The sequence below is a fragment of the Lactuca virosa genome, chromosome 1, assembly GCF_052849685.1.
Source record: "Lactuca virosa cultivar CGN04683 chromosome 1, Lactuca_virosa_CGN04683_v6, whole genome shotgun sequence".
In the NCBI taxonomy this organism is placed as follows: domain Eukaryota; kingdom Viridiplantae; phylum Streptophyta; class Magnoliopsida; order Asterales; family Asteraceae; genus Lactuca; species Lactuca virosa.
In genome coordinates, this window is record NC_136426.1 from 239,264,790 (window position 1) to 239,276,659 (window position 11,870).

Sequence of the window (11,870 nt, forward strand, 5' to 3'; positions counted from 1 at the left end):
AACCTCCAGGTTTTGAAAATGTTGAATTCCCAGACCACTGCTACAAGCTTGAAAAAGCAGTCTACGGTCTGAAGCAAGACCCAAGAGCATGGTATGAGACTCTTTCTGAATTCCTCGTCTCATCCGGGTATAAGAGAGGAGTGATTGACCCCACATTATTTAGAAAAGCAAATGGTGACCACCTTATGCTGGTGCAAATATATGTGGATGATATCATCTTCGGATCGACTGATCAAGAAATGGTGAATGAATTTGCTAAGCTCATGACCAACAAGTTCAAGATGAGCATGAATAGAGAGATTAACTTCTTTCTAGGACTTCAAGTGAAACAAATTCCGCAAGGGATATTCATTCATCAAGAAAAATACACCACTGAACTTTTAAAGAAATATTCCATGGATAACTGCTCTTCTGCTAAGGTCCCCATGGCCTTCGGTTATAAGATCTCTGCTGATCCCGCAGGCGAATCCGTGGATCACAAGACTTATAGAGGTATCATTGGTTCTTTGATGTACCTCACCGCAAGCAGGCCAGACATTGACTTTGCAACTGGTGTATGTGCAAGGTATCAGGCTGACCCAAAAGTGTCACATATGACCGCAGCCAAACAAATTCTACGGTACCTGAAAGGAAGCAAATCTCTTGGTCTATGGTACCCCGCAGGCAACGACTTTAGCCTGCAAGCCTTCACAGATGCGGATCACGCCGGATGCAAATTGGACCGCAAAAGCACCTCAGGAGGATGTCTATTTTTGGGTGGAAGACTCGTCAACTGGTCCTCAAGGAAACAAAGCTGTGTCTCTCTATCTACTGCAGAAGCTGAGTATGTGGCCGCAACCAGCTATTGCTCTCAAGTCCTTTGGATGAAAACTCCACTAATGGACTACGGGTATAGAATGCTGCGGATACCGATCTATTGTGACTCTGAAAGTGCTATTGCTATTTCTCACAATCCAATTCAGCACTCCAAGACTAAGCATATTGAACTACGATATCATTTCATCAAAGACCACATCTTGAAAGGTAACATTGAACTCATCTTTGTCCCTTCTCATGAAGAGATTGCTGATGTGTTCACAAAAGCGCTCGACTCCACAAAGCTTAACACCTTCCTCCAAATGTTAGGAATGATGAATCCAGACCCTCAATTCTTTTTGAATTGATAGATACCGCGGACCATCCTTGGTCTCCGTTGCGGTTCTAACTGAGAGTTACTTATGATAGATGGTTTAGGTACCGCAGTCGTGGTACCGCAACCATAAATCATACTTATCTCTCATGGGTCCTTATTGTTTGTTATTACTAATCTTTGTACAAGTGCTCTTTTCAGTTCTTATACTGCAGTCATTCATCTTTCCATCTGCAATGAAATTTCCATCCGCGATGACGTTCTCACCCGCAATGATCTTTCCATCCGCGATGATGTTCCCATCCTCAATGAAGTTACCATCCGCGATCATTGTGATAATTTCTCAACTGTTTCATCAACTCTTGAATCCTTGTGTGCTATTTAATGATCCTTCATTAAATAGAACATTAAAAAACAAACATTCCCTTGAGAAACTGTCTCATTCTCTTTCTGAATAAACCTTGAGTCAGACCTATTTTCGGGATGATGACAAAAAGAACGTGTTTCCATAAACTCATCCTTAATCTGTCTTTTCCTCTCCCCAGCACGTCCCATCCGTTACAACTTCCTTTCCCCTCACCCCACGATTACCTGACACATTGATAGATGTCTGACTTTTCATTAAATGCAGCCCTCTTTTAGTAAATCTCCCAAATCTTTTTAAACCGTTTTAATTATTTGTGGCTGAGATTTAATCCCAAATTCAAAGATTCCCCCCAAATACCAAACGACGTTTTTACCTTATCTTTACCTTTTACCTAGGGTTAAAATCTTTCAACCCTTTATAAACCCATCTTCTTCCCCAAATTCACTTTACGCTTTCTGAACATCGATCATTCCCTCTCAAAAAACCTTCAAGAACTCTGTTTTCTATTTTTTCTCTCAAACTCCAACAATGGTGAAATCGGGTGCATCAAAGAAACAATCCAAAGCTTCAGGCTCGATGAATCCCACTGGTTCCGACTCTCCAACAATCGCGTCAAGAAATTTCCGAGCAGTGTTTGAAGATCATTCTTCATACAATGCTCCAACCAAGCTTATGATCAAATTTCTGAAGAACCATCCACTCTTTGGTCCCTTCGACGTATTTACAGATGTTGTTCCAGTCTCGACCCTCTTCAAGTGTGCATTCTCAGCTTATCGCCCAAACGAAAACCCCCAAGAAGTTCATCTCAACCTAATAAACGATTCTTTGGTCATATTGTCCAAAGAAAAGTTTCTCACTGCTATAAACCTTCTGCTTCATCCATCCATCAAGATCTTTTCTCCTTCAATGGTGGACATTACCTCTGCACTCTACCAAATGGGGTATCAGAAACCAATTTGAGGGATTGGTGAATTCAAGAAAAATCAGCTGCCTGCGGTATGGCAGTTTGTGTGTCATTTTGTCATCCGCTGTCTATCCGGCAGAACCGGAGGCATTGACAATATGGGACTCAAGCTATTGGAGTTGGTATGGAGCATATTCACCGGACACGACGTAAACTACGGGAAAATTCTATGGGACGATTTCCTTCAATACATTCCCAAAGAAAGCCCAAGGGAGAACCCAACCGAGCTCACATTTGCACGATTCTGGTCACTCTGCATCTCAGACCTGCATGCGGACGCTGGAATTGATATGGGCAGTGACATCAACTTCTTTGTCACTAAGGATCTCAAAAGGTACAATCCTTCCTCTGATCAAACTGCTTTTGGACCTATCCGCAGACTCCCTACCCACATTCTTACAACACTTGGTCTTGAGCCTGCTGATGTCTCAGATCACATTGAGGCTACGGAAGGTATTGCCCCATACCCTTCTACCCCGCCTCTTCCATCCGCAGCCATTAACCCTGAAGGTACCGCAGTCCCTTCTGCCTCTCACTCTCCAATCTTTCTCAAAGAAGAAAGCAGTTAGCAACCAAGAAGAAACAGAGAACACCCAAGAAAGATGCTCCCAAACGAACCGCACCCACCAAGAAACGAAAAACCAAACCTACCCCAACCACATCTAGCAGTGATTCTGATGAGGATAGGCAACCAATTGCTATCCTTAAGAAAAGAAAAACCGATTCCCCTGGCCAAATGCGTGACCGGACCGATGCTGAAGCCTCTCAAAAGGCTCCAGTAGTCCTTGGGGTGGTCGCAGACTCATTCAACACCACAATCATTTTCCAATCAGACTCAGAAAGTGAGTCTGATTCACAGCATCGTGGGGACTCCCCCCCCCAGTTCACTCCCAAGGGGATGATACTGGTGCACGCCCTAAGGTCTCCAGGGCTACCCGACTGCATTTCTTTTCACCCGAGGAGTTGTGCTCCATCCTTTCGAACGTCACCCAAACACTGCAAACACCTTCCCAACCGCAAGGCACTTCTTCCGCCCATGCCAAAACTGAGCCGAGGCCACACTTGACCACGGGTCAAGGAGACCGAGGAAGCTCAGGAAATCCTACTCTGCTTACATCCGCAGCAGGTGGTTTAGGCACGGTGAGCACAAACGTGCAAGGATCCGTGGACCCGAAGGACACTTCGGTGCGTTTCGAAGGATTTGACGGCGATGAATACAACGACTCAGGGTTACAATACAATCCTGTAACTGAGTCCGAAATCAAGAAGTATGCTGCTTTCAAAAGGGCATTCCAAGCCCGCAAGGAACAACAGATCAAGCAGCAACAGCTAAAGGAGCAAGAAATCCAGTCCGTGGCCAAGTATTGGGCAAATGCTATCAGCAATGCCAATACCGTAGCCACCATTCTCAAAGTTCAAGACTGGATGGACGAAATGGCTGAAACGATCCGTAAAGCTCAAGTAACAAGTGCAGCTGCAGGTACCTCCAGAGTAACTCCAACTCCAAATCCAATTCCCACTCCATCAGTCCATGGATCACAAGACGAAGGAACCGCAATCGAACTCAGTTCAGCTCCCACCTTCGGTCTTGATGATGACGACATACAGGAAGTCAACAAGCCCAACACTTCTGATGATGACCTCATGATGTTTGATGAGGAAGAGGAATCCAGCGGTTCTCAACATTCAACTTCCAAGCCAAAAGAAAAGAAGAAAAAGAAGAAGAATGTTGTCACCAGGAAGGAGTTCATGAGCTTACAAGCCAAAGTTGATCAGATCCTAACTGCGGTCAAGCCTACTCAACCGCAACCAGAAGACACACCGGGACCGCAGTCCCTGATCGAACGTATAGAGCGTCTGGAGACAAAGGAACGCTTGGCTGCTGAGAGAATTTCTCTCAAAGTGGAGATGGGGATCCGGTCTCTTGACAACAACCGCAAGGCAGATCACAAAGACTTTATGGCTGCTACAGAACGCCTCATCACTGAGGTGACCGCAATCAAAACGGATTTCCAAGCAGCCATCGCGGATCAAGCCACGCAGTCTCAGAAGCTGATAGATGAGACTCACACTGCTTATGAGTCCACTATCTCCGTTCTTCAATCGACCATCAACAGACTGCAACGATCCCTGTCCTCCAACTTCCATGGTCCTGAGATCCTCCAGCTCACAAAAGAAATCCATAGGCTACTCTTCAGCTCCTCCATTCCAAACAATCAACAGTTGGCCGAAACCCTCAAAGCTCAATTCCAAGAGGTTTTTGCCAAGGTTGATGGACTTAAACAATGGCTTGAGGAAGCTCCTCCGTTGCATCCATCAAGAGGGGGAAGTGAAGAAGAAGAAGTCCATCACTCTGATCACTCCATCTCCCAACATCAGAGCAACCCCATCATCACAGAAAAAATTCCCACCCCGCAGCCTTCACCGCAACCATCTGATCACACTCCACCACATGACACTCCACCACAAGAAAAGGCTACTCCACAAAAGCCAGAGACTCCTCCTCATTTTAAAAACCTTGCGGAGAATATGTCATCCCCAAGCTCAACAGACTCCCCTGCCACCGCCCAAAGGAAACATGATTGGAAGGCAGCCAAACTGGCTAAACTCATTTGGAATGAATGCGGTTTTGATACGGTCATGGACGAATCCTTGATAAATTCTTGGATCAATCCGTACCGCAGGCTGCTGGATGAAGACTACCGACCCCACCTTACCTACGCTGAACCCCCCTCGGACGGTTACTGGGATGTACCAATTTCACCAAATGCCAAATTCTTCACAGTATTTGAGCAATTCGACCGCAGCCTTCCTGACCACAAGAGACTGCCAATGGAGTTTGAGAGACTCAGTCTTTTTCACGCTAAACATGCCTCCTCCATTGAAAATATATGGTCTAACGATAGACCATCCGTAGTCAAGAATTACAAAGTCCGGAAGTTCATGAAGGCTGACTTCATCCAGTACACCCTCACGAGAAGGGAGCATGACTACGTCCGCACCCAGGCAGACTTCCCTTGCATGAATCCGGAAGAAATCTTCCTCATTGCCAAGGTGTTCCAAAACAAATCAGAAAAGCACCCAAAAATGAAGATTGCGCTTGAAAAGGCTAACTCTTTTATGAAGGATACGGTCTGTGACTTTGCCAAGATAGATGCGGATATCTACCCCACCATCCTCAAGAAGTTTGACCTCCCACATCTTGAACCTGTGCCAATGCCTACCGAAGGCTTTCAAGAAAGATCTCTAGGCGCAACAAACTTTCCTGAACTTGGAGTCATATTCAAAAGGAAGACTGACAATGTCAAATACTTCATTCCTATGACTGCCATGCATCGCCTCACCAGGAAACAACTTGACATCTGCCGAACCGCAGTTGAAAGATCAAAGCACACCACCGCAAAAGTCAAGTTCGAGATCTCAAGAAGAATCACCTGGCTGGAAAACGTCAGGAAGTTTTGATGGATTCTGATCAAGTTCCTCAAACTTGATAGCTGAACCGAAGTTAAAGAGGTCACTTAGGGGGAAATTGTTGAATCATGAAAGTGACCCTCTTGAACTTCAGCTACCGCAACCATTTCTACTACCGCAACGGTTCAGCACCCGTAGTCATATTGTTCATCAGCAACCGCAACCGCAACCGGAGTCAATCTTCCGCAGTCAATTTAGCTAGATTACTTTACTTGTCTTTATTGTAATACACTCTATTGTCCAGTATGCCTTGCATGGCTACTTATATAGATGTAATCTAGTGCTCTTCATGAGACTCTATAAATAAGAGCTCATTCTCTTGTATTCAATACGGATAACTTATGCATCTATTCTGAATACATTTCTCTGAAGTTATCTTCTCTATTTCTCTATCCTTCTACTCTTCACTTCTTACTCTCAATTGTTACTAGAACATAACTGATTATAACCTCTCTCCGGAGCAAGTATTTGAGACTTAATCACTAAGTTTGATCTACCTTATTAACTCGGTTTGAATGCATTCCTTGTTATGAATCAACTTATGTGTATACTTGATATAACAATTGTTGTCATTTCTATTTCTTTACATTTCCGCAACTAACTCTCTAACTAGTTAACTCTAACTTATTAATATTATTGTTGAGCTTTCAGATCCTTTGAGATTAACTATTCCGCAATCTACTTGTTCTAACGTTTTGTTCAAGTGTATCTCTAAGTTTTTCTCTCAACACATTTTATAGGCAGTAACCATATACCCCCTTATAGACCGGCTTCGTGAATGAGGCCTACTAACGGTAAGACTAACTTGTCTTACACACACACACACACACATATATATATCTATATATATATATTATTAAACTTATAATATTATAAAGTATAAGGGTTGAATTTTAACTTTTAAAACTCTAGGATTTGGACTTAAAGTTACATTAGTGAGACTTTACAAATTGGATGAGCATGATCACTATCATATCAAGAAAACAGATTATATGTTTCAAAAAACAGTTTGTGGTAATGATCCTAATCCAATTCTGGCCAAAAACACGAAATTCTGCACCCAGAGCCATCAACTCGGCGAGTGCAAGAACATGACTCGTCGAGTTGGTCATTTACTGAGTGGACTCGTCGAGTCAGCCAGTGGACTCAGCGAGTTCATCAGTCAGAGGCCAGAAAATCGATTTTTTCAACTTTGGAAAGCAATAAGCATCAAGTATAACAGAAAACAATCTTAGGCTCTGATACCACTATTGGGTTTTGAGCACTATAACACTCCTATGGTGCATATGCAACCCTAGATGCTTTGGATCTATGTTTTCTCTAATTATACATGCATTTTCAATTTTACAACGCATACATCCTAACTAGCATACAAATTGACAATTGAACAATACAACTAGTTAGATAACTTACCTCTTAGTAGGACTTGTACGTCTTGGTCTTTGAAAGCTTGAGCACCTCAAATGTGATGCCCCTAATGTGTCACAAACACCAAATGAAAGAGGAGACTTGAGAGAATAAGTTACTTAGCACAAAAACTATATCACTCTCCTAGAATGATGGTGTAACCGATTTTGGTTCTAGGGGGTCCTTTTATAGTGTAGCAAATGCTAGGGTTACACCTTGCAAACCCTAATGACATTTCATATTACTTAGGCTCCATGGGTTAAACCTCCATGGACTATCTCATTGGTTTAGCCCATCCTAAATAACCATGGATCATTAGCCCACACTATAAGAATCATTGATTTATATAATCAATCCCCACATATTTAATTAGTCTCTTTTGATCACAAAATTAATTCCAAATTAATTCTTGATCAATGCTAATTAAATAATATGATTTCTCAATTAATATATTATACTTATAGTATATTAATAAATCATAAATAACCTTATTCTCAAAAGTCCATCCTATCAAATTGCACTGGTGAAGGCAACCCAAAAGGACCATGCTACTATCGGGTCAAGTACATCCCAATTATAGTTATGGGTTAGACACCTAATCCAACAGTTATTATAGCAAATAACAATGATCCTTGTTTTGTTGAAGCTTTGGAAGCAGGCACCACAAGCATCGTGCCTCTAATGGTTCACACCCAAGCTAGCAAGAAGGATATTAAGGAGAGAGGAGGGAGGTGAGTATAATTTCGGTCTAGCCTTTATGAGGAAGTGATGGCCAAAATATGGAGGATTAGGGGTCCTTATATAGTGCAACTAGGAAACCCTAAATAAGCCTAAAACCAATATAATGATATTATCTTGAATTGGTAATTATCTAGCTTCCTAATAATCCTCCAAGGATAATTCTAGAACCCTAAAACCCTCCTCAAAACTGTCCAAGGCTCCAAGGAGGTTCTAGAATGCCTCTTGTTCAACTATTGAATAATTACACTTTAACCCTCACACTTTTAATTAATTCCATTAATCCCGAAGTTAATTCCAATTAATTTCTGATTAATTATTAATTAAATATTACTATTTATAATTAATATATTATTCTCATAATATATTAATAAATTATTTATTTCAGTTTATTAATCAAATAATAAATCAACCTTTCTCTTTCCATAAATTATCATGTCCAATTGGTAGGTTTGAGGGCAACCCAAAAGGATTGTGCTACTATCAATTTAAGTTTACACCAATTATAGTTATGGGCTTAGACACCTAATCCAACAATCTCCCACTTGGATAAGTCTGTAACTATAATTGCCAGTATAACTTCTAAACTGATTAGCAAATTATAGCTTCCAAAAGCCGTTGTCGAACTCTGAACCAGTCAGTTACGTGTCCTAAGCTAAGTGATCATATAATCCTCCGTTTTGCTAGATATCATTCGGACATGAGACATGGAACATAATCAATCTCATTGTCCAATACTTTGTTTCCCGATTTTTGATTTGTAATGACATAGAACTTCTAATCGAACACATCAATTTAGTCCTGGTCGGGTCCGACACTATAAGTCAACACCAAATCATCGAGGTCCCCAAATATATCGCTTTTCCTGTTAAGTCAAAAGGAAATATAAACTTTGACTTATATGCTTGCACCATTTACTCATCAAATCATGCACAACAATCGTTTTATAACATCAAGTTACTAATGTGTTTACGTATCATCAATGCACAACGGATTCGTAAACCACAACTCATATATCTCCATTTTAAGATTATAAGATATTATCGTCTCATAATTACTCGTGATAAATTTCATGAAGTAGTTCTCTGAGCGTGGGTTAATCCAATACTTAAATCTCCATTTTAAAGTACTCATGAACATTGTAGCAACACTATTGTTATGTCCAAAACTCTTTAGATAATCTACAAATCAATTCACGACAATCTTAATTCACTACTTACTTCCAAAAGTATGATCGACTGTGGACTTTTGAATAATCGAATTAGTTGGGAAGTAAAACATGCAAAAATGAAACACAATAATAAACAATTGACAGAAGGTAGTAAACAAACTCATAAATTATTCTCTATTATTTAATCACCAAAAGTCAATTACATTTACTTTGCTACAAGTTTCAAACTAACTATCTAACTACTAAAACTAATATCATCTTTCAAACCAATTCTCCTAGTATGTTGAATGTGTTTAACCCTACTCAGACCCTTTGTGAGTGGATCTGTAGGATTCTCTTCAAATGATACCCTCTTTACTACGAGGTGACCTTCTTCTACTCTATGTCTGATGAAATGGTATTTGCTGTCGATATGTCTTGATCTGCCATGATCTCTTGGTTCCTTTGTCAAGGCAACCGTTCATTATCACATAGATTTCCATTGGCTTCTTGATGGTTGGCACAACTCCAAGATCTCCGATGAAGTTCTTCAACCAAATTGTCTCCTTTGATGCCTCGCTTGCCGCTATGTACTCTGATTCACAGGTAGAATCAGCCACTGTCTCTTGCTTGGAACTTTTCCATGTAACTGCTCCTCCATTTAAGGTAAACACCCAGCCAGATTGACAGCGGAAGTTGTCTCTGTATGTTTGAAAGTCGGCATCACTATACCCAATTATTCTCAAATGTATCACTGCCACCAAGTACTAGGACCCAGTTCTCAGTCCTTCGCATATACTTGAGAATATTCTATCTGCTATCCAATGAGCTTTACCTGAATTTCCCTGATAACGACTGACCATGCTCAAAGTAAAGGACACATCAGGGCGAGTACATGTCATAGCATACATGATTGATTCAACGTCAAAAGCGTAAGGAATCCGGATCATTTCTATTATCTCTGCATCAGTACTCGGACTCTGAGTCTTACTCAGTTTGGTATTACTCTGGATAGGCAGTTCTCCTTTCTTGGAATTCTCCATACTAAAACGTTTTAGCACCTTTTCCAAATACGTATTTTGACTAAGTCCAGTTAGTCTTTTATTCTTGTCTCTCAGAATTCTTATCCCCAGAATATATGCAACCTCTCCCAGATCCTTCATAGTGAAACACTTTCCAAGCCAAGACTTAACCTCTTTCAAAGTTGGAATGTCGTTTCCTATAATAAGTATGTCATCAACATACACCACTAGGAAGGTTACTATACTCCCACTAGCTTTGACATATACACAAGACTCATCTTCACTTCTAGAGAAACCAAATTCCTTGACTTTCTCGTCGAAGCAAAGATTCCATCTGCGAGACGCTTGTTTCAATCCATAGATGGATTTCTCAAGCTTGCACACTCTATTGGGAAACTTTGCATCAACAAAACCCTCTGGCTGAATCATGTAAACATCCTCAGCCAACTTCCCATTAAGGAAAGTGGTTTTGACATTCATCTGCCAAATTTCATAGTCATGAAATGTAGCTATGGCGAGCATTACCGGAATAGATTTTATGTTAGCCACTGGTGAGAAGGTCTCATCATAGTCAATCCATGGGGTTTGAGTAAGGCCCTTCGCAGCCAGCCTATCCTTGAAAGTGTGTATTTTTCCATCCATGTCGGTCTTCTTCTTGAAGATCCATTTGCACCCAACTGTCTTAGGACCTGTTAGATTATACACCAAATTCCAAACTCGGTTGTCATACATGGACTTGATCTCGTTGTCCATTGCCTCTTGCCATTTGGCTGCCTCAGGACTTGCCATTGCTTCTTTGTAGTTACCAGGTTCATCTAAATTTACCAGCGTACTATCACTGATAAACGTATCACCATCTGTAGTAATATGGAAACCATAGAACTCAGGTGGCATTCTAAATCTACTGGAACGCCTAAGAGGTAATGAATCGTCAACTGGTTCAACTGGAATCTCTTCCTCTGGTTGAACCCTAGCATCTTCATAGGTTCCTTCATCGTTTGAATCTTGAATCTCTTCAAGATTAATGGTACTCCCACTGTCCTCTTTGCATATGATCTCTCTCTCGCGAAAGACTCCTATTTGTGCTACAAAGACCATGTTCTCACTAGGTCTGTAGAACAAATATCCAAAGGAATTTTGTGGGTAGCCGATGAAAATACATCTTTCACTTCGAGGTTCAAGATTTTCGTAAGTCTCTCGTCTAACGAAAGCTTCACAACCCCAAACCTTGATATGTTCTAACGAGGGAACCTTCCCTGTCCACATCTCATGAGGTATTTTGGTAACCTTCTTAGTTGGGACAAGATTAAGAATGTGGGCAGCAGTCTCTAAGGCATACCCCCAGAACGAAATTGGAAGAGAAGCTCAACTCATCATGGAACGAACCATGTCCAATAAGGTTTGATTGCGCCTCTCAACCACACCATTAAGTTGTGGTGTCCTAGGAGGCGTCAATTGTGAAACTATTCCACATTCCTTGAGGTAGTTGTGGAACTCGATACTAAGATACTCTCCGCCTTTATCTTATCAGAGCATCTTTATCTTCCTGCCCAATTGATTCTCGACTTCATGTTTAAACTCTTTGAACTTTTCAAAGATTTATGACTTATGCTTAATTAAGT